General features: G+C 46.0%; 1 protein-coding gene across 2 annotated transcripts in view; it reads left to right on the plus strand.

Moving 5' to 3' along the window:
- Positions 1-22,200, plus strand: part of LOC138304113 (rho GTPase-activating protein 39-like) — a 598,847-nt gene that overhangs the window by 142,475 nt on the left and 434,172 nt on the right. The window contains exon 1 of one of the 2 annotated variants that reach the window (XM_069243877.1): positions 12,090-12,188. The exons of the other annotated variant lie outside the window; for it this stretch is intronic. The gene's annotated coding sequence lies outside the window, so the exon portion shown is untranslated. Of the gene's footprint in view, positions 1-12,089; positions 12,189-22,200 lie in introns of those variants that run through there. 2 annotated transcript variants of the gene reach the window in all.

Raw genomic sequence — 22,200 nt, forward strand, 5'->3', positions numbered from 1 at the left:
TTTTTGTTTAAAATAAAATGTATTATTCATGTCAATGAAGTATTATTAATGCTGAATTCATAAGTTTGCATATTATTTGTATTTTATTAAAATGTATTAATTAAATGCATTACTGTAATTCTCTTGTGTTAGCATGAGCGAGGCCTGTTGAAGCTTGTATTTTATGATTGTGCAGGAAATGCTGATTTAATTTCATAACTTGAGTTTTCTTTCAGACCCCATTTTTTAGACATAGAGAGAACGTAGCGTAGTGTCCTTGAAGCTAGTACATTGTGGAATATGAACTGACACCATATACACTTGTTTCAAACTTGCGTGGATTCACACGGATTGACGATGTTTTCATGGAAAGCCTGGGAAAGGAAGAGTTTGTTTCTTGGAGTTGTGTGATCAATTATTATTGGATGTTGCCCCTTCAATGTGACCTGGACTGATACCTTTGGCGAATCAGAATGCTTTATGACTTTTGATATGGCAGTGCTCGGTTGGACATTGGTCAGAATCTGTCAGATTTCCCAGATGCTGCCCTGATGCTTGCAGACACCTTGCTGATCCCAGATGCTTTGCTGATGAAGAATCACTGAATGCTAACCCCTTGAAGAGGTATCTTCCTCTCTGCTATTGCCCCTTAAGATGACCTTAAATCTTTACCTAATCCCATTCAGAAGAATCTTGCTCGAGCTTCTGATATGCTGACGCTTTCCCTTTTTATCTATCTTTTATTTATCTTAGTTAATAGCTTACTGTCCAAGATGATCTTTTTCCAATGTATTTTTGCCCTTTTTGTGTTTTTTTGTATTATGCCCACATGTGTTTAACCCCACACATGTATTTCCTTGATTTGGTTAGTTGTAGGGTTGCACTGCCCAGCCTAAAATATTGACTCAGCTAAATTGAATATACTGATTATTCCTAACCCTGAGCAACGTTGGATTTCTGCATCTCAGATATTTCTTTTAATATTCTGTATTGTCCTTCTGGAATGCCTAGTTTTGTTAATGTAATAGACAAAGGTACACAAGACCTATTGGCTTAAAATGTTTCAGGATCGTTTGTTGTGGAAAGGAACACACATTTCCTGCTTCTACTTTCTCTTCAATGTATATATCGTTATCTTGTGGTTCTGTTCACATTGGGCACATTGCACTATAAGTTAGGGTTGTTGCTGGTATAAACTACAATGATAAACTGTGTTGGTCTTTTTAATGACTTAATACATTGATTGAAAACAGTTATTATTGCTGATAAATCATAACATGATAATTAAGCACACTAAAATGTAAACCATTGTTGCTCGGGTGAAATGGTGTACAAAACCACAACTTTCCAAATTATAGGGGTAAAAGGCAGTTTTAATAGACGCGGTCTGGCAAAAAACATTAACCCTGGCATTAAGCCGTACAAAACAAACCCAACTCACTAATACAATGTAACTTCCTAAAACCCACCCCCACCCTCTAATAAACTTACCCCTCATCAATGCCCCACTCACATCCCCACTTTGACCAGACCAATCCGGTACCCTTGCCCTTCCCTCCCTTTTGTTTCTCCTCAAAAATCCTTCACCTCCCATATTTGTACATTTGTACCCCCCCCCACCCCCCTCCCCAATGAATGTCTCTAAAACCCGCCACCCAGGAAAACCTTCTGGTGTTTTCCTGCCCCACCCAAAAAGAAATCGCTTCAATCATTGACCCCACATATTTTCTCCTAAAAGATCTGCAATCTGAAGCCAAAGATCTAACAAGTAATGTTCATTATCCATAAAGGATAAATGAACCCTGTTCTACCTAAACAATGCTAAATCCTCGTGAACAATCTCCTCATGCCTCAACACAGAAATCTCTTGAACCTGGCCAAAGCCCCTCATCTCCCTGTTGACCTTCTTACGTTGCTTTTCAATCCCCATAAATGTCCTAGCACCTCTCCAAACCCGCCTTGGCACTAACTCCATCCATACAGTATGTGTCCCTGCCCTCCTGTCTTTTATCCTCAATAAATCCCACTTCTGATGGATACAACTATCTGTGGATTCCTCACCTGATGAATACTCCCATTGCGCCAGCATTCAACGGAAATCTTCTTCCTAGCTTCTGCACGTCGACGAGGACGTCACATTTGCCCACGCGACACCGTCTGACGTCATACAGGCAATAAGAGGTCCTCGCCGACGTCAGTTCCCTTTTTTCCGTGCCATTCGAAACGGTTATCTTCGAGGGATCTACTGTTGCTGTTCGGCAGTTACAGTGTGTTTTTTGGCTGTGTTTTTTCTCTGAGGTTACTATGTCTCAGAGGAAGTCAGGTTTTAAGACCTGTCGTGAGTGTGGGGGCAAAATGTCGGTAACTGACCCACATTCTGACTGTTTGTGGTGTCTAAGTTCCGATCATGATGTGGCCAGGTGTGATTCATGTCAACATATGAATTTGAAAGCCCTGAAAGAGCGTGAGGCCAAACTTTTTATGGCGAAGTCGAAGAAAAAGGAGAAGAGGCACCATCGAAAATCCTCCTCACCGAAGTCTCATCGGCATCATCGAGACTCCTGTCAAGTAAAGAGAGGTCTCGGTCGAGGTCGCCGTCGACTCGGCGTTGGAAGACTTGGGAGGTCAGTCCCACAGTCACTCCCCATCCGTCGACGCCGTTGCCTTCTCCAGCCTCGCCGACTTCGCCCAGATCTTCGGGCCAACCGCCTTCAGTATTTGAGGTTCCACAGCCTCAAATGTTCTCTCCGACGTTGCAGACGTCGAGGCCGGCGTCGGTGTCCCCTTCGATCCAGGCACCCCAGTATCCGGCTTTTCCGGCCCCTGGAGCCGATAATACCGCATTTTTAAATGCAATGTTTTCCATCTTTCAGCAGATGGCTCCAGGTGGCTCCCCGGCTGGGCCTTCGGGTCCTTTGGCTTTTAACTTGGGTGCTCCGGCTCCGCTGCGACCAGCACTCTTCATGCCCTTTCTCCCCCTGGGGAACGTGGGCTCGGCGCCGGTGTCGGCTCCGGTGGCTCCAGAGACTTCGGCTCCGGGAGTTTCGACTCCAGCGGCTTCGGTGTTTCGGCCAGTGACGCCGTCTAGGGCTTCTGCGACTCCGAAGCAGTCTTCCCTCCATCCGACTCCTGGTTCGGCGCCGAAGCTACCTGTGGCACCTGTTGACCCGGCGTTGGACGGATCCGGTGATCGGCGTCGTTCTTCGACATCTGCTGACGCCATGTCGACGCCGAGGATTGAGGAGAGGCTGCACTCGAGGAGACGTGCTCTCCGTCTCCTGGAAGAACAAGAGTATCAGCAGAACCTGGAGGAAGGAGAAATTGAAGACTCTGGTGAGGGTCTTCATGGGCTGGACACCGCTAGTGGCCTTGATACTTCCCCTGAGTGGGACTTGTCATCTCCGGGGGAGTTTACTGAAGAGGCGGCCACTTTTCATGCTGTTATAAAGAAGGCAGCTAACTTTCTGGAACTGCCTTTGCCGGTGACTGAGGCGAAGCAGAATCTGCTGACAGAGGTGTTGCATCCGGCCTCTACATCAGCAGAACCTCTTTTGCCGTTCAACGAGGCGCTGTTGGAACCTGTGTTGGAGGTATGGAAGAAGCCGGTGTCGTCTTCGGCTGTCAATAGGACTGTGGCCAGGAGGTATCGGGCTGCACCGGCTGACCCTGGCTTTCTTACTAGACACCCAACGCCTGAAAGCTTGGTGGTCCAGGCTTCCTGCTCGGCAAGGTCTGCGCCTGGGTCTTTTCCATCAGTGCCATCGGACAGAGACTCCAAGAAGATGGACGTGCAATCCAAAAAGGTGTTCTCGTCATGTAGCATGGCATTAAAGTCCACCAATGCTACGTGTATTTTAGGGGGGTACGTTTATGCTCTGATGGACGAAATAACATCTACGCATACAGAGGTTCCTCAAGGGCTGCTGAATCTCGTGTCGGACGCTCAAGCTGATGCAACCCAGGTTATCCAATCTGGGTTGGATACAACTGACTCTGTGGCTAGAGCGATGGGCACGGCTGTAGTTACAAGAAGACAGGCTTGGCTTCGTAACTCAGGGTTTTCATCAGATGTGCAGTCGACCCTGCTGGACCTCCCTTTTGATGGAGACAAGCTCTTTGGTGCCAAGGCAGATTCGGCCTTGGAGAGGTTTAAGGAGAGCAGGGCCACGGCCAAGTCGTTAGGATTACAAGCCACTTCTTCTGCCTCCTCCAGGTTTTTTAGGAGGTTTCGAGGATTTGGTTGTGGCTCATCCTCCTCTTCCTTTCGGGGGAAATTCCAGCAGCCTACCTCTTCTCTCACCTATAGATCTTTTAGAGGGAGGGGTAGAGTCCGTACCAGGGGAGGCTCTCAGCAGCACTCTGCCTCTTCCTCTTCCTCTGGAGGGGTGCAGCAGGGGAAGCAGCCTTAGGCTTCCACCAGTTCCCACTCACTCCTCTCCTGTAGGGGGAAGGTTACTGTATTTTCTTCACACGTGGGAGGTCATCACATCAGACGCCTGGGTTACCAGCATTGTGAGAAAAGGCTACACCCTTCCCTTTCGGGAGTTTCCGCCCCCCTTCCCGCCCCGCCCATCTTATTGTTCAGAAGAACACCTCCTGTTGTTAGAACAGGAGGTTCAAGTCCTCCTTTTAAAGGGCGCGGTGGAGTTGGTTCCAGAGCAGGAAAAGGGTCAAGGTTGTTATTCAAGGTACTTCCTGATTCCCAAGAAGGATGGTCGGTTGAGACCAATCCTGGACCTGAGGATTTTGAATTGGTTCCTCAAACAGGAAAAGTTCAAGATGCTGACCCTAGCTCGGGTGCTTTTGGCGTTGAACAAGGGAGATTGGATGGTGTCTGTCGACTTGCAGGATGCTTATTTTCATATCCCGATACTCAAGTCGCACAGGAAGTATCTCTGGTTTGTGGTAGGGTCGCAGCACTATCAGTTTGCGGTCCTCCCGTTTGGTCTTACTTCAGCACCTCGAGTCTTCACGAAGGTGATGTCGGTGGTTGCGGCAGAGCTCAGAAGGAAGGGGATAGCAGTATTCCCTTACCTGGACGACTGGTTGATCAAAGCCAAGTCCCCGGAGCTTGTGTTGCATCATCTGCAGTCGACAACCCAGTTGTTGTTCGACTTGGGCTTTTCGGTGAACGTGCCGAAATCTCACCTAGAGCCCTCTCAGCGCCTCCTGTTCATAGGGGCAGTACTGGATACAACATTGAATCGAGCCTTTCCTCCGCCTCAGCGGATGCAAGACATTCAGGCGTTGGTTCCAATGTTTCAAAGTGGAGCGGTCATTCCAGTCCTCAAGGTCCTACGTCTGCTCGGTCTGTTTGCCTCCTGCATACTGTTGGTCACGCATGCTCGCTGGCACATGAGGGCTCTTCAGTGGTGCCTCCGAAGGCAGTGGTCTCAACACAAAGGGGATCTCGAAGGTTCTGTCAAGGTCTCCAGAGATGCTGCCACGGATTTCAAGTGGTGGATTGCGGACGACAATCTTTCCCAGGGAAGGCCGTTCACGCAGCCTCCACCAGTGACCACGGTCATAACGGATGCTTCCACTCTAGGGTGGGGAGCTCATCTGGGAGACCTGGAGATCAAAGGGCTTTGGTCTCCAGAGGAACAGATGTTTCATATCAATCTGTTAGAGTTACGGGCTGTACGGCTGGCTCTCAAGGCCTTCCTCCCATCCCTTCGTGGTCAGTCGGTTCAGGTCCTGACGGACAATACTACCGCGATGTGGTATATAAACAAACAGGGAGGAGTGGGGTCGTACCTTCTCTGCAGAGAAGCTCTTCGACTATGGTCCTGGGCAAAGGACCATCAGATTTGCTTGGTAGCAAATCATCTGGCCGGAGTCTTGAATGTACGTGCGGACAATCTCAGTCGCCATTTCTCGGCCAACCACGAGTGCTGTCTCCATCCAGATCAAGTCCGTTTAATCTTCAAGGTGTGGGGGTTTCCTCGGATAGATCTGTTTGCCACCCGGGAGAACTCGCACTGCCCGTTATTCTGCAGCCTCCAGTATCCGGTGCAAGGAGCGTTGGGGGACACGTTTCAGAGAACCTGGTGTGACCAGTTGCTTTACGCGTTCCCCCCCCACACCCTTGATTCCTCGAGTGTTGAGGAAAATTCCCCAAGACCGGGCCCAGGTAATCTTAATTGCTCCGGATTGGCCAAGGAGGGTGTGGTATTCCAACCTTCTCCAACTCTCACTGTGCCCTCCGCTCCGTCTCCCTCTCAGGGCAGACCTCCTCTCGCAGTCGAAGGGGCAGGTTTTACACCCCAACCTCCAGAGTCTGCACCTTCATGCCTGGAGATTGAGCGGGGCAACCTGAGTTCCTTTTCTCTCCCGCCTGATGTAGTGGATGTTATCTTAGCGGCCAGGCAACACTCCACTAAATCTATCTACGCTAATAGGTGGTCTAAATTTGTGGTATGGTGTGGAGAGAGACAGATTGATCACTTACGTGCTCATTTGTCAGACGTTTTGTCTTTTGCTTTGTCTTTAGCACCGAGGGGTTGTGCAGTGGCTACTGTTAAGGGTTACTTCCAGACCAGCCTTCGTTATTTAAATCTCCTATAGTACTTAGATTCTTGAAGGGCCTTATGAATAAATTACCTCCAAATCTGTTCGTTATGCCTCAATGGGATTTGTCCTTGGTCCTAACTTTCCTTATGGGGTCCCCTTTTGAACCTATGCATTCTTGCCCCTTAAGATTGTTAGTTCTTAAAACAGTTTTCCTGGTTGCTATAACTTCTGCAAGGAGAGTGAGTGAGCTGCAGGTTTTATCGGTAAAACCCCCTTATACAACTTTTTATGGGGATAAGGTGGTGTTGAGGACCAAGGCTGCTTTCCTTCCGAAGTTTGTTTCACCCTTTCATTTGGCCCAGACAATTACCCTGTCCACGTTTTATCCTCCGCCTCATCCTTCAAAGGAAGAAGAGAGACTACACCGCTTGGACCCAAAGAGGGCGCTAAGCTTTTACATAGACAGGACAAAGGATTTCAGGCTGGAGGATCAGCTTTTCATCGGATACGTGGGAAAGAGGAGAGGAAAGGCAGTCCACAAGAGAACACTCTCCAGGTGGGTTGTTCTTTGCATTAAAATGTGTTCCTCTTTAGCAAAGAAGGATCCTCCTGATGGTATTAGAGCTCATTCCACCAGAGCTAAGTCGGCCGCTTCGGCCTTGGCCAGAGGTGTTCCTGTGGTCGACATCTGCAAGGCCGCAACTTGGTCGTCCCTTCATACTTTTGCGAAACATTACTGTTTGGACTCTGAGGTCAGAAGGGACGGCCATTTTGCACGGTCAGTGCTGCAGGATTTCTTGGTTTGACCATTCAGGCACCCACCACCGAGCGCGGTACTGCTTTGGGACTCTATTCATTAGGTGAGGAATCCACAGGTAGTTGTATCCATCAGAAGAACGAGTTACTTACCTTCGGTAACAACTTTTCTGGTGGATACATTAGCTACCTCACGGTCCCACCCGCCTCCCCGTTGCCTGTTTGGTCTAACCAAGTAATTCTTGAGTGTGCTCCTCTTGGCTTTGAGGATGGGTATAGGTTATGTATATATGTGTATATATATATATATGTATATATATATATATATATGTATATATATATATATATATATATATATATATAGTTTATTTATTTACTTGTTTAAAAAAAAAAAAAAGAATTTATTAAATTAGTAGACCGACTTCTCACAATGATGTGTTGTTTACAATGTCATTAGATATTGCTATTGTCTTTTCATCTCAATGGTTTATTGTTCTCAGGCACGTAATAAATGTTGGTACTGACGTCGGCGAGGACCTCTTATTGCCTGTATGACGTCAGACGGCATCGCGTGGGCAAATGTGACGTCCTCGTCGACGTGCAGAAGCTAGGAAGAAGATTTCCGTCGAATGCTGGCGCAATGGGAGTATTCATTAGGTGAGGAATCCACAGGTAGCTAATGTATCCACCAGAAAAGTCGTTACCGAAGGTAAGTAACTCGTTCTTCATGGCCTTCAAATGACCACCTGATAAAGCCACTAAATCATTCTCCCCTAAGTGCAATAACAACAAATTGGACAAAACCCTTTGGCTGACATCTTAGAAAGAACACTTAACAGTTCACCCCATCTCATACCACTCTTCCTCCCCTCCCCCACCCACCCCCCAACCAAATATTTATTCTGGGCCCTTCCAAGCCCAATGGATGACCAAAATGTCTTGCAGCATGCTTCTCAGCCCAACGAACGAAGGAATGCCCACTATTCACACTGAAGAACCTGATCTGTCCGGGCCAGCAACGCAACCTAGAAAGTTAAAACGCACAATTAGCCCAGGAAAACATTATACCAACCTGCGACCTAACAGAGTTTCGGAGGGCTTGACCTAAACTAACACTTAAAACAATGAGACCTCCAACGGCCCATATTCATGATTGAACTGTCAGATTTCCCCAATTTATTTGCTTCCTTAACAGCCCCAATCCAAAAAGAATGAGTTCCTCAAAATTGTGGTGCCATCCCCAACTTACCAATTGTCTTTTTCAAAAACCGAAATTAACTGGAAAAACTCCAAGAATGAACCATCCTAATGAATAAATACAAACTTGGAGTCTTTCGGCAAACTTCTCCTAAAAGAAACCCAACAATATACTGGACTAACAGACAGATCTGATCCTTTCATAATGACTTCATGCCCCCTCCCCAACTGATCAGTTATGATGTTTCAATCCACAAAGTTATAACCCCCGATGTCATACACATATTAGAGCTTTGAAGACCCGCCTTACCTTTTACTCCCAACAGCTCAGAAACTCTAAAAGCCCTGTGATATAAACATGTCAAGCACATTAATTCCACTTCCTATGGTGAATAGCAAATTTCCTTTAGAACTAAAATGATGTCCAGCAGCAACTGGACAGTTACCGGGCACCTTTGATCAATCCTTTTTCCCATTCACTAGCCCAGCCAGCAACAGTTCTCCTGCAAATCTGACCTTCCATTGGATCATATCTCCAAAAATACTTAGCGTAAAAAGGAATACCTGACATCTGAATGAGGCGAACAGCATCCTCCCTTCTTTCTACGCAAACCAATGGACCAACCACCCACCTGACTGCACCTGTGTGTATAAATTCTTACCAAGCCTGATCATATCTTCTGTCTGCGAGTAGATGGAGCCATGGACTGCTGAATCAACTCCAACATCCTCATGTTCCTAGCTCTCAGAGGGCCTGGGGGACTTTTGACATCTGCACATCTGCTCCCATTGCGAGCCCACAGAATCTCTGCCACTGCGATTGAGATAATGCATCAGTGATATCATTATTCACACTCGGAACATACCTAACTTTAAACAATATATTAAACTTCAAGCAGTTCAGTAGAAACACTGCAACAACTGCAGCAGCTTTTCATCCTTTGCCTTTTGAAAACTCACCAAATTGATGACTATCTGGTTATCCACATTAAATACAACCTCCCTGTTAACCAGTGTCCTCCCCTACAGTGGCAAAGCCACCACCAAAGGAAAAAAATCCAGAAAGGCAGTGCTATGCTGGGCTGCTTTTCAAGAATCTGGTGAATTTTCAGCAGACCAATGACCATCCCAAAAGAAACCAAAGCCATGTGCACCTGAAGCATCAGAAAAAAATTGAACTTGCTAGAACCAGCCATCATAAAAAAAAAACTAGTAGTCACCCCGTTGAAGTCTTGCAAAAAAGAAATCCACATTCTCAAATCTGCCTTCACACTGACAGGTAGCCTCACACAATACCCCCGAGCCAGCAGGACCAACCAAAAAGAAATCATCCACATAATGCGTCCTATACTTACAACCACTCTGTGATTGATAAAACTCCTGCAGAAAGGAACTGAATGTTTCAAAAAGTGAACATGACATCGAGCAACCCATAGGCAACATCCTCTCAACATAAATGGCATCCTCAAACTGTAACCCTAACAAAGAAAAATCCTCTGGGTGACCCGGAAGAAGTCTAGGAGCTGACTGGATGTCAGACTTTGCCATTTCTGCACCACAAACTCTTACCAGTGCAATTGCCTCATCAACCGATGGATAATGTACTATTGAATCCTCCTGGGCAATGAATTAGTTAATGAATGCACCTAAAGGCCAACTAAGGTGATGTATCTGCCTAAACTCACCTTCTTGCTTCTTGGGCACCACACCCAATGGAGAAATGGTCAAGTTTGGCATCGGCCAATAATTAAACAGACCCACAATTCTCTCCAGCTCTTTTTTTAGATTAGCCCGAACCAATTGTGGGTGCTCAGTCGCAGACCTTAAGTTCCTTACCCTCTCTGAACTCTAGGGCCCTAATAACACAAACACAAACCTTCATAAAAACCCCAGAACAAACATTTTGCATCAAACTCCTGTGGCTAAAAACGCAACCAGTAGTTCAAAATCGCCAATTAAATAGGAGTAGGGCCTGTTTCCCACCACTTGGTGCATGTGGCCCTTGCCCCTATCCCCACCTCTGCCTGGGTTGCCTTGCCATCCCAACTGCGGCTACTATCCAATCAGTCAATCAGGGTGTCTATAATGCGCACTACTCACCCTAGAGGGACTCAAGGCGCTGAGGGGAGGGGGGCTGCTACTGCTCGAACAGCCATGTCTTGAGGTGTCTCATGAAGGTAAGTAGGTCCTGTGTCTGTCGCAGGTGGGTGGGAAGAGTGTGCCGTGTCTTGGCGGCGAGTTGCGAGAATGATCTGCCACCGGCGGTCGTTCTGTGGATGTGTGGGACGGTGGCGAGGGCAAGGTCAGTGGAGCGAAGCTGTCTGGTCGGGGTGTAGAAGGAGAGCTGTCTGTTGAGGTATTCTGGTCCGGTGTTGTGCAGTGCCTTGTGAGCGTGAGTGAGAAGTTTGAATGTGATTCTCTTGTTGACGGGGAGCCAGTGCACTACAGCAGACTTCGTAACATCACTCCCAACCTTTTCATCACCCTCAAAATCAGCCTTAATACCCATGTCCTTTCCCATGTCCTTTCCCCAGGATTTCAAACTCAAATTTCTTTTCACCACCGGGCTATTGCCAACCGCAACAGAATTACACTGAGTAACCTCCCCACCTTCAAACAAATTTCCTCACCTCTAGGTATGTGCGCCATAATAATTTTCATCTCCTCTAATCCACCTCTACGATCACACTGGACCGTCTTCTCAGTTTTCTTCTGAAAGACACCAATGCTCCTGCTTCCATTAAAAGCCATCCTGTCCCCCACCTTCTCCTCCTTCCTATCCCTCTCTTGCACAATCTTACCCTCTTTGACTTCATTCCCTTCATCATAATCCAAAACTTCCTCCTCAAATTCATAACTATGCAAAAAAGAACTCTCAGCGCATTGACTGGTAGACGGCTCTTCCATTATAACCTTCTTTTGTGGCACATGAACTGCTCTTCCAGTTGATGCTCTCGATGTCAAGCAAGTCGCTCTGTATCTTGCCATCACTTTAGGCTGGTGTGCTGAGGGTGCCCGAGTCCCCACCAGAGTCCTCTGTTTCTCTGCCGACTGCCCCAGCCCGCAGCGATGAAGCCTGCTCATCTGCCATACCCAGTGTAGAAAAAACGGTCACACCCAGCCTGCGAAACAGCCGACTCGGACTGCCAAAAATCCATTCTAACCTGTACGTGCCTTGCCCCCTAAATCAGACTCCCCATACAACATACCTCTCATGCCTATACCTCCGTCTTCATTAATTTTAATATGCTGCCCTGCTCTAAAAAGCATTTGATTATTTATATCCCATTTCTGGACTTTGTGTAACATGTGACACACCATAATTTGCAGCATTCTGCCCTCTTACATAACTAAGAGCCTTTCAACCACCTGAATGCCCGTATCCCGCCTTAATGTGTCTGTTTGCTGGTCTCCTTCGTCATCAGACACTAAATTAATTGTGTCCTGCTTGATAAACATCGCCATCGTCTTTTCCCCTCTTAATTGCCTTTCCTCTAGCACATCTCCTACACGCTCCACGCTTATTTCTGAAGGGAGTTGGGCATGTTGTGCCCTCTCCCTAGTGACGTCAGCCCTTCTCTGTGCATGTGTGACCCCTGCACAGGCCCCCAAGCGGCTCTCATGTGGCACCACACTCTCCATCAAAGCACCTCTGCCCCATCCGCCAATGTGCTGCCTCAGTGACGCGCCTGAGCAGCACGCAAACTTCAAACTGCCTCTCCTTGCCCGTGCTGCCTGACCTGGTAAGTCAAAACAAACTTCTCCTACCAATATGCCCTCGCGCTTCGGCGACGCGCGTATCTTTCTGCCAGAAGCACTCTTTTGTTAAAATTTTTTACTTTTAGACACTGGTGACGAGCAAGCAGTTACTCCCCCAAGCCACCATTGTGTCAAATGAAACCCAGGTTCCCTTGGGGGTTAGGGTAGCTCTTCTGAATAGGACATATCTGTTCACATAAGGGCCGGGTCCTTTCCTAGGGAATCCAGCGCCAGCATTTCGGTAAAGAAATGAGGGACTTGGAGCCCTTGTAGAAATTATGAACATTAGCCTGTCATTCCAGTTCTAGTCTTTGCAAATCGAAATAACAAAATCTTTGTTTTACCGAGCGATCCATCCTTTCATTGTGAGTCAAATCACAGAGTATGTTTTTTTACCATAACTGTTTCATGACTCCTCAACATTTTAACATTCTTTGGTGACCATTCCCAGCGACGGGGTCCTATTCCGGTTTACTGATTAATTTTGTGCTTACAGGATTTGAGCTCTATTATAGCCGATCAGGCTACAGAGGTAACTATTTTCCTTTGTAGTCGGCGTCACTTTCTCTTCTTGAGTGTGCACTAGGAGTGCCTGGCCCGTGCCCAAACGGGACACGTAGTCAGTATGGAACTAAACTAGCTCATAGCATTTTCGCTTATTGTGATAGTGTGTTTACTTTACACCTCCTTTTGCACTGATCAGTGTGGCACCTCAAACCGAGTACGGAAACTGGTTATTCGAAGAAGCTAACTTTAATATCAGTGTAAACACTGTCGAGCAACAGTGGCGCCTTGCACCCTGGCGATAGGGAGCACTCGCTCATCGCCGTGTGAATACACAGCAGACAACGGGTAGGTAACGCAGATAAACTCAGGCGTTGTGATGTAGGACTCCTACACTGCAAAAGAGCTGCGTTGATGACTCAAACAGTAATACTGAAGACGTGTGTAACATTTAAGCCTTAACCTGCTTACAGGCGTTGCCTACAAGCAAAATGAAGCCAGCAGTTAACTTGCATTGGCAAAGCTAATGTGCCTGGCCTTGGCAAACATACATTTGTAAAAATTAAAATGCATAATAAATGTTTTTTTGCAGACATGCGGTATGCAAACAATTAAGATAATAACGTTATTTGGCTACTTGCTTTTTTTTAAGGTCTGGCTGAGAAAGATCTTTTGCAGTTTCACCAGCCTCATGTTTTCCAATAGTACTATGAAAACATGAGGCAGGTGAGACTGCAAAAGCTCTTTCTCAGCCAGACCTAAAAATGCAAGTAGCCAAATAACGTGCAGATATGGGAGCCACCTGCACCTCGTGTGGTAGGCATGTGTTTGTCTAAATCTAAGTGGTCCTGCAGGCATTGTGCTGTGTGCCTGGCAGGATACATGTACTGTCACATGTGGTAGATGGTGGTGCCTGACAAGTCTACATGACAGAAGACCCACCCTCCTGACTGGATAATATCTTGGCAGGGATTATAGAATATTTGCATTATTATTATTGTTTTTGGGCTGATTTGATACTTGCATTGTTTTCACCCTCGTCATCCGTGGACTAATCGGATATACTTAAGACTTGTTGAAGCAGTCAAGCAACATTTTTAAGTGTTTTTGTGCGTTTAAGCTACTTGCTACCTCTGCACTCCGCCCGCTGAGAAGTCTGCTAAGGCAAGCAGGCAGACTGCCCTAGGGTCCTATGCTGAAACCCTAAATGCTTTCTCAGAGATATATGTCAAAAGACACTGGCTGCAAAATTACAACCTGGGTTGTTGCACTTGTATTTGGGTTACTGATGCTGGATTTAGAGACAATAACACAGCAGCACTAACCCCAAATTGTGTGTGCTGTAAAAATAGACAAGTATCTGGGAAGGTCACCGTCTTCTCTAGCTCGCCACGACCCTTATTTTATCAATTCATACTTCATGCCAGTACTGGGAATAGATCTGAACAGCATCTCTTGCACTGTATGATATGCCGTCTGTTCAGCATAGCCCTGTTCTTCTCTGCCCTTTCATTTGTTATGGCATATGGCTGTACACCATGATTAGCTGCTGTTCTGATGTTCCTGTATGCATGAAAAACGACGCCCACAATTAGATATGTACTCTCTGAAATATTGAATACGATTCAATCAGCTGCCTGTTGGTGCTTTTTGATCTTATAAGGCGATGAGGTCCCTCCATGTCTTTGGACACCGTGTTTGTAGTACTGTGCTTTTGATTATCAAACTTATGCAATTATGGGTTGAGTTTTCTCCAGTTCAACGAATTAGGTTTAAGCAATTGATAACAATGATTTGCCAAATAAAAAACCCCTGAATAGGCTTGTGGTGTCACAGTTACATGAAGGTATGTCTCGATTGTCTTACCCAGGGCACAAAAGTCCCAGCACTGTACCTCTTGGACTGCTGTAGAGTCCTGGAGGACCTGAGGGCCTCAAAAGGGCCTGAATGTTCATAGTGCATTGTTGCTAGTGCTCAGCCCTACTCGATGTTTAGGCACCAGTGCAGTAGGTTTGTTGGAGATGGCTTTAGATGAATGCATTTGTACACAGTGCAGTGTTGGGTCACTGCACAGTGCTGAAACAGTCTAGTGCACAAGTTGAACCTAAATGTTCGATTGCAGCTCTAGGCTTCTGTTCAAATGGCAAGCTGCAGCTTGCTGATTAGGTCTCCTCATCTCTGGATGCTAGTTTGGTTTGGAGCCAGAATGGGCGAGGCTCGTCTTTCAGTACAGGCATTCCTCCTGGGCAGGTGTACGAAGCACAAAGAGGAGTGGCCATCTAAAAGCACACAGCCAAATCCCAATCAAGAGTGGGAGCGCCAGAAATAGAAAATGAAATTGCAGACTCCTCCGGAGGTGAGGGCAGTCATGGGCAGCAGCTGTCGATAGTGAGGAAGGGAAGAAGCAGAATGAGTGCTGCTCTCCCTAGAGTACGAACTCAAAGTAACATAATTTTCCTTAGATGTTCTTTTTCACAATATGAAGGGGACACTTTCTTGCTGGAATAAAATATTCAACTACACAGGCCCCCTGTACTTCATTTCCTAATGTGAGGCTTACTGTCATCTTACAACATAGGCAATATATTTGATTGTATGCAAAAAAGACTCCATAAAAGTTCATATGCAAGGCGAGTGAAGTAAAATAATTCAAATATGTAAGAACCACAAAGCATAGATTATAAATAGGTGTTCTGCCTTCCCCCTGAGGCTTAACGGTGGAGTAAACAGGGCTTTAGGTAAATCTGTTTAATGAGGCTGAAGGAAATCACCTTCCCACCTGCCAGGAACAACCAGTGATCAAGGAGTGGCTCTGTATATCTGAGTAGGAGGTTGTTCTTAAGTATCTTGCAATCTGTTCAACCTATCCTGCTCCCAACCTTTGCCTTAAAGTGCCAGGGTGTCACTACACCACCCTTGGTGCCCAATAAACGTCGACAGCTGTTGTAGGTGGGAAGCAGGATCACCTTAGGATACAGTCTCCCAACCACTGACATAGTGTGTTATGACTCACACACACTCTATTCTGGGAGAAAGGCTTACTTTTTTTCCCTCTGATTTGGGAATATGGACGTCCAAGGACTTTGGAAGGTCTTTCTATGGTACATTTAACAACAAAATGGATTTAGGATCAGAGTTGTTGTAGACACAGGACAATCTCACAGACTGCATATGCTTTTTAAAGTATTTATTTTTATTTTGCCTTCATATTTTACAAACGTAGTACACCGATTATAATCAATTAACAAGACCATAATGCATGCACTTTATCTAGACAGAAACTCCGCGTTGGCCTAGCAGTCAGGTAATTGTAGTAGATCCTGGACACTGCATACATTTCTTGAATGACGTAAAAAAAGATGCTTCAGGAAGCAGTAATCACATTAATCGTGGGCAACTGTATATGACTTTCTCTCATTGGTTAGTGCCAGTTGTTTCCATTTATGGCTCTTGCATCTGGTTCTCCTCATGTAAGTTGATTTGTTTTTGGGCAGAAGTTAATTTCCCTTTCATTCAAATGCAAGCTCACATGTCCACCTTGAACATAGCTGGCATAAAAATCCCACCACACCAAGCCCTGTCATAAACATCTCTCTGACAGTCACACAAGTGAAACTACTTTTACAAAAATTGAACTTCATTTATAAGGACTGCTCCTAAACTGGAGCTCATGTCTTAAGGAATACTACTTATTCAAATTATTGGAGAATGATAAAATTGATGTTTTGAAAATCATAGATGCTTGTGTTACTGAGGAGAACAACAACGCCCTTAACAATGACATAGCTTCAGCCCTTTGTACAGCCACACTTGCTTATCACTATTGAGGTCGAGGTGGTGGATTAGCATAATAGTTAAGGTGACCTTATTATTTGGGGAGCGCTTCCGGACTCTGGAGCAGTTTAATGTATGTTAACACATTTTGGAACATTAGATTTAGGGTAAATAGTAACAAGCTCGCACACTGCTGAAGCCACACTTTTAATGCCTTACTTTCCTCAAGCACTGGCATTAAAGTTGGTGCCCCTAGGCCAATGATCTGGTCAGACCATTTCTCCGCCCCCTTTTCATTAAGATGTTTATAAGAAGGAAGCTTTAAGAAAATAAATTTCCGTTACTAAACAGTAACATGAGACTTGTTATTTGAAAATTAAATACGGGCCTAAGTTGGGCTCTGAGTGTAGAATTACCTATGAAAATAATAAAACTTCATCCTAAGGTGACACTCCTCCCTTAGGTAGTCTCCCAGAGAGCGACCTTCAAAAAACACAGACAAAGCCTAGAGGGAAAATTATATGCTGCTTGTTGTTTGTTCAATCGATTGGCAATCGGCTCATATCTTAAACATCATAATTGTTTAGTTGAGACAGTAAAATAAACTTTGTCATGGAAAAGATACAGTGGGAGCTAACATGCAGAAAGGCCTCTTCAACTTTCAAAAGGACACGAGTGTCACCATACCCCTTAATAATTCCAGTGAGTCAAAAGAGCTCTGAAAGAAGGATGCACAGAAGGTCGTCTTTCCGGGCTATAATACTAAGGCTGGTACTAGAGTTAGTTAAATCCTGCATAACCACAGATTCATTGGATGGCCCCATATCATCTGAATATTTCAAAGAAGCCATAGTTACAACCAAACAAAATTTGTCTATTTGCACTCTCTGCAAATAACATGTATATTTTGTCTTTACCAATCCCAGCACATACAGGCATATTTTTTTTGACATTGTCCTTATTCGTCTGTGAGGACGGCTATTATTTTGAAATTTGTGGCTACTTTGTGAACTGCCTTCAACGCATACACAAACGTAAACCTGTTATAGAATGCAGAAATGCAAGAAGAATATTCTGAATTGAGATTCAAACAAATGGTACTCAGTCTCATCTCCTTACCACTGATGCCATGCTTGTGCCTGCCCACAGACGTCACACTCTCATGCTGGAGAGCTACGAGGGAAGGAAAGCAACTACAGACCGCAGATTATGGCGACCTGAGTAAAGTATTCACAAGCATTGACCCTTGTGCTGGTTTGAGCCTCGGAGGTGTGCTAGGGTCCGTTTGAACACATTTGGCGATTTTTAGATGTCAGCTTCGGCTCCATCTTTGGCCCCTCAGCTCCCTGGTTGATCTGGCGGTGCTCTGGACTGTGCTCCTAGCCTTGGTCATTTTTGCCGTCACTGCTTTTCATTAGTACTACAGTGGTTTTGGCAGTTTTTGGCACCACAGTTTTGCTTCTGTCACTGTTACTGCTGCAGCTGCAGCACCCTGAACCTGTCCACTGTCACTGTATCCAGCCCACTCGTGGAGGCCGGTGGGCACAGGTGTACTGCTGGACAGTCGCATGTGGTGAGCAGTGGCTGTTAGTGACTGTTAGTGCAGAGGGGCCTGGCTGCTGAGGGCTAGTGTGGCAGCCCAGCTGTGTGTGTTTGTAGGTGGGGTGGGGGGGGAGGGGGGGTGATCTCTCTCCCCAGAAGGTCCAGTTGGCTGCTAAGCAAGTCCTTGAGTTGCCTTGCAGTGAGCGCAGTAAGTGCAGTACTAAGGTGTAAATTAGAGACTTTCGTCACCCGACTACTACAGTTTTTTCTTTTTTTTTTGTCCTGCTAGCTTCCTCTTCACCCTAGTTTATGTGGGTGGAGGCGGCGACTGCTGCTAGACTGGGGGAGGAGGTAGGTGGACATTTGCTGCCGCTACCACTGCTGCTGCTCTTGCTGGGAGTTCCTCAGACTTGCTACTTTGTTGTGGTGTGCTTTTCAGCCACATCAATATTATCATCATCTTCTTAGTTTTGTTGTTCTGCTTTGTCGGAGTGGTATTGTGACATAGACCTGCTCCTTCACCTGCACCTTGGCATGCACCTTCATCGGTTCTCAGGTCAAAGCTCCTGGAACCGTTTTTTGGCTTCTGGTGCCTCGAACTATCTTCTGATGGCCGTTTCCTCTCCACCCCTTCTACTCTTGTCCTTCCTGTGGCCCCATGAGCAAACTGAAGTGTCCCACCACCGTTACTGCCACCCCTACTCCTAAGCCTTCTCCACTTCATCAGATGTTGCAAAGGGGCAATAGGGGTGGTGTCCACTGAAATCGAGCTTGCAGAAAGGACACTGTCCTTGGGCACAGGGGGTTTGCCCCAGTCATTGTTCAACCTTTCCGGTATGCCTGGCACCCCTGCTGCTGATATTATTACCTTCGAGGTGGAACCTAATGGGGCTACTATTTCTCTCGAGGTGGAGTCTGGTGGGGTTGTAAAGGCTATTTGTTCAACCCTCTGTGTACCAAATAAAGTACACTTCGCTGAAAATGGGTGTGTGGGTCTCTATCAACCAGCAAAAAAATCTCAGAGAATAGTCCGGAATAGACTGCAACAGTCCGGTACCTTTGATTCTGTTCCCAGTACCTCTGTGCCCACAAAGCCACCATGTGATGCCTTTGATGCAAGGAGGCATGACTTCTACTCTAGCTGGGCACCGCAAGTCATAGCGGAGGTTGTTGATAAAGTGAAGGCTGCCCTGCACACAGAACTTACACCCATACTGGCACGTCTGGAAGCCAATAAGCAAACTTATAAAGTCACCTGGAGCCCCCATCCACAACCATAACAAGTGGTGTCAACCCCAGCAGTCTGTGGGGGTGGTGGGGGTGTTCCTGACAATCCTCCTCTGTCCCGTATGGCTAGTGGTACCAGTCCTTGTTGTAAGAAGAGTGGACCCCCTCATGGCTCATTTTCCAATTATTCCAACCCCTAGAGCTATTGCATTATCCAGTGGGCTTTATTTTACTGCATTAGCCAATGGGCAGTTAATTGAGGGGAAGCAACAAGGGATCCAACCTGGCTTGAATGGTATCAGCTTAGCGAATCATGGGTAAGCTAGTTCAACCCACAGCCACAGGCCCCCCGTCATAAACTTGCCACCTGCGTCCTACCCTTACATGGCAATCCTGGCAGGAGTCTCTGAATTGCATAAAGGCCAGAGGGACAAACTTGAGGAATTAACTAACAAAAGTTTGAACTGGCTAGCGAACAACAATAATTTTCTGGTCTCAGTGGCTCATAACATTCTTTTAACGCGCAGAGTTGGGTGGATTAGGCAGGGGCCGGTAGACCGTCCAGGAGATGATTGAGATCATCAATTTCAAAGATCCTAATTTGGTTTGCAAGCTTTTATTAGAAGATGTGTGTAGATCAGTTGGGGTGTTGAAAATAGCCCTTCTAACCCTGAGGTATTTTTTATAAATCCAGTAGCTGCCCTAGAAGTGATTATTGCAGACCACTGCCCTGCCCCTCTATTCCTTTAAATGTTTTCCTCAAGGCCAATACAGTTCAATCTGGGATTGTAACATCCCAGTCTCAAACCACATTGATGTGGTGGTGGGAGTCGACAGACTCTGTGCCGGTGCGGGCCCCAAATTGCCCCCCAAGCGGGGTATTCCCTCCTTCTTGGTGAATATGTATTGCAGGTAAACACCCTTCAGGAAGCAGTTGCAAACCCTGAATACTCTCAATACTGTATTAGAAGACTTTGGGTCAGGCATCCCAAAGGTTATTGCAGGTGATTTTAATTGTTGTTTTGAGCCATAGCAGCCCCTGCTAGATTTGTTTAGGCTAGAGGAAGAATGCTGGGGTGTTGCTTCTTATTCCTCAACCAAATAGAGCCCCAAGATGAGTGCAACCACCCTCCAGATTGTAGATGTAATTGTTACCCATGGTTTAAGAGTTATTGCAGCAACATAGATTATGTTCTACTGGAACTAATGACCTGGCATGAGGTAGATATGGAGATTGTTGACCTCCAGGAGAGTGACCACCTCTCTCTTGATCTTACACTAAAAGGGATCCACCTTAAGGATAAATCCAGTATGGGAAATCTGTGGCCCTGAATAATAATAGGCCCAAGGTGAAACTGGTGGATATTTCTAGTAACGAGCCTTCATTGAAAGGGATTTATAGAGCTGTCTATAATGCACTTGCAAGCTGTTTAAATCGGGCTAACAATCCTCCTCAGATATTGGCCACACATGCATCCTTATTCGAGGAACTGAAACCTTTTTTTGAAAAGGAAGGCTCCATCTTGTAATCCAGGCTCCAGAATCCACAAATGGTTTGACAAAAAATGCAGAGTGGCCCATTCAGCTCTGACGAAAGCCGTAAAAAGCAATGTGAGGCCAGAAATGTTAAAAGCTAGATGAGATCATGCCCAAACTATTACATCCAGTAAGTCTAGGTGGGAAGTTAAGGTCTGGGAAGATCTGCTGGAAGCTGCAAAGGGGTGGGTGATGCTTGAATGTTTTGCCATCTGGTCACTCACAGTGGTCATAAATATTATGCCTATCCCGGATGTCACATTTCCGAGGCAGACTGGGTGGGGCATTTCTCGGCTCTCTATGTAGAGCCTTCCTCCATAGCATTTCCTCCCAATCCAGATACCTCACTACCTAGCAGAGCCGGTTTGGAAGTGGCAGTGCGTTTTTCTGTCAAAGAATCTTCCAATGCCCTTAAGGGGCTGAAACTGGGGAAAGCCCCTGGGATCCCATCAGATGCATGCTCTGTGCGGAAACCCAGATTTGGGCTCCTTATAATAAATGTTTTGAATAATGCAATTGCGGCATGCGCACCCATCCCCAAATCATGGAGAGGGGCGGAAATAATGCCCATTTATAAAAAGGGCTCAATGCAAGAACCAGGAAATTATCCGTCCATTTCTCTGAAAGACAACACCCAAAAAATATATAGCAAGGACCTCTTGATCAAACTTTGAGACTGGATCAGATCTAACAAGGCCCTATCACACCTCCAAGCCGGCTTCATTCCTAAGACAAGTACCCTGGATCAGATCTTTCAGTTCTTGACCATAAAATGTAAAACCATCGACCAGGATAGAGGGACGCTTTTTGTCACCTTTGTAGATCTTTGTGCAGCCTTTGACCTTGTTCCAAGGGCAAAGTTCTGGAAGGTCATACTCAGAATTGGGGTACCCTTAGGGCGTTTGTCACGGATTCGGAATTTGTACAGTAATAATTTAGCCAGAGTCAGATGGGGCCCTGGGGGAGAAACCACAGAGAACTTTCCAATAAGGTGTGGTGTACAGCAAGGGTGTGTCCTTGCTCCTAATCTATTCTTATTGTTCATCAATGATAGCATCTCTTACCTGATAAACTGCACAAATTATGCTCCATAGATAGCTGGCTCCATAGTACCATGTCTGCTATTTGCAGACAACACACTTCTTTTAGCCAAAGCTTTTGCAGGCCTAAACACGCTTTTGGGGCAATTCAATCAATTTTGCAAGGACTATGGCCTGGAGGTAAATAAGTCCAAAACAAGATATATAGTATTTACACACAGTAAGAAAGTTAAGGGGAATGTGGCACTAGACAGAGCAAAACTGGACAGGGTTTCATAATGTGAATATTTGGGAGTGAAATTGTCAGATTCTAATAGTTGGTCATCGCAGATAGGGAAAAACACCCTGTCTCTTAAGCATAAAGCTGGATCCT

This window comes from Pleurodeles waltl, chromosome 7 (genome assembly GCF_031143425.1).
Source record: "Pleurodeles waltl isolate 20211129_DDA chromosome 7, aPleWal1.hap1.20221129, whole genome shotgun sequence".
In the NCBI taxonomy this organism is placed as follows: Eukaryota; Metazoa; Chordata; class Amphibia; order Caudata; family Salamandridae; genus Pleurodeles; species Pleurodeles waltl.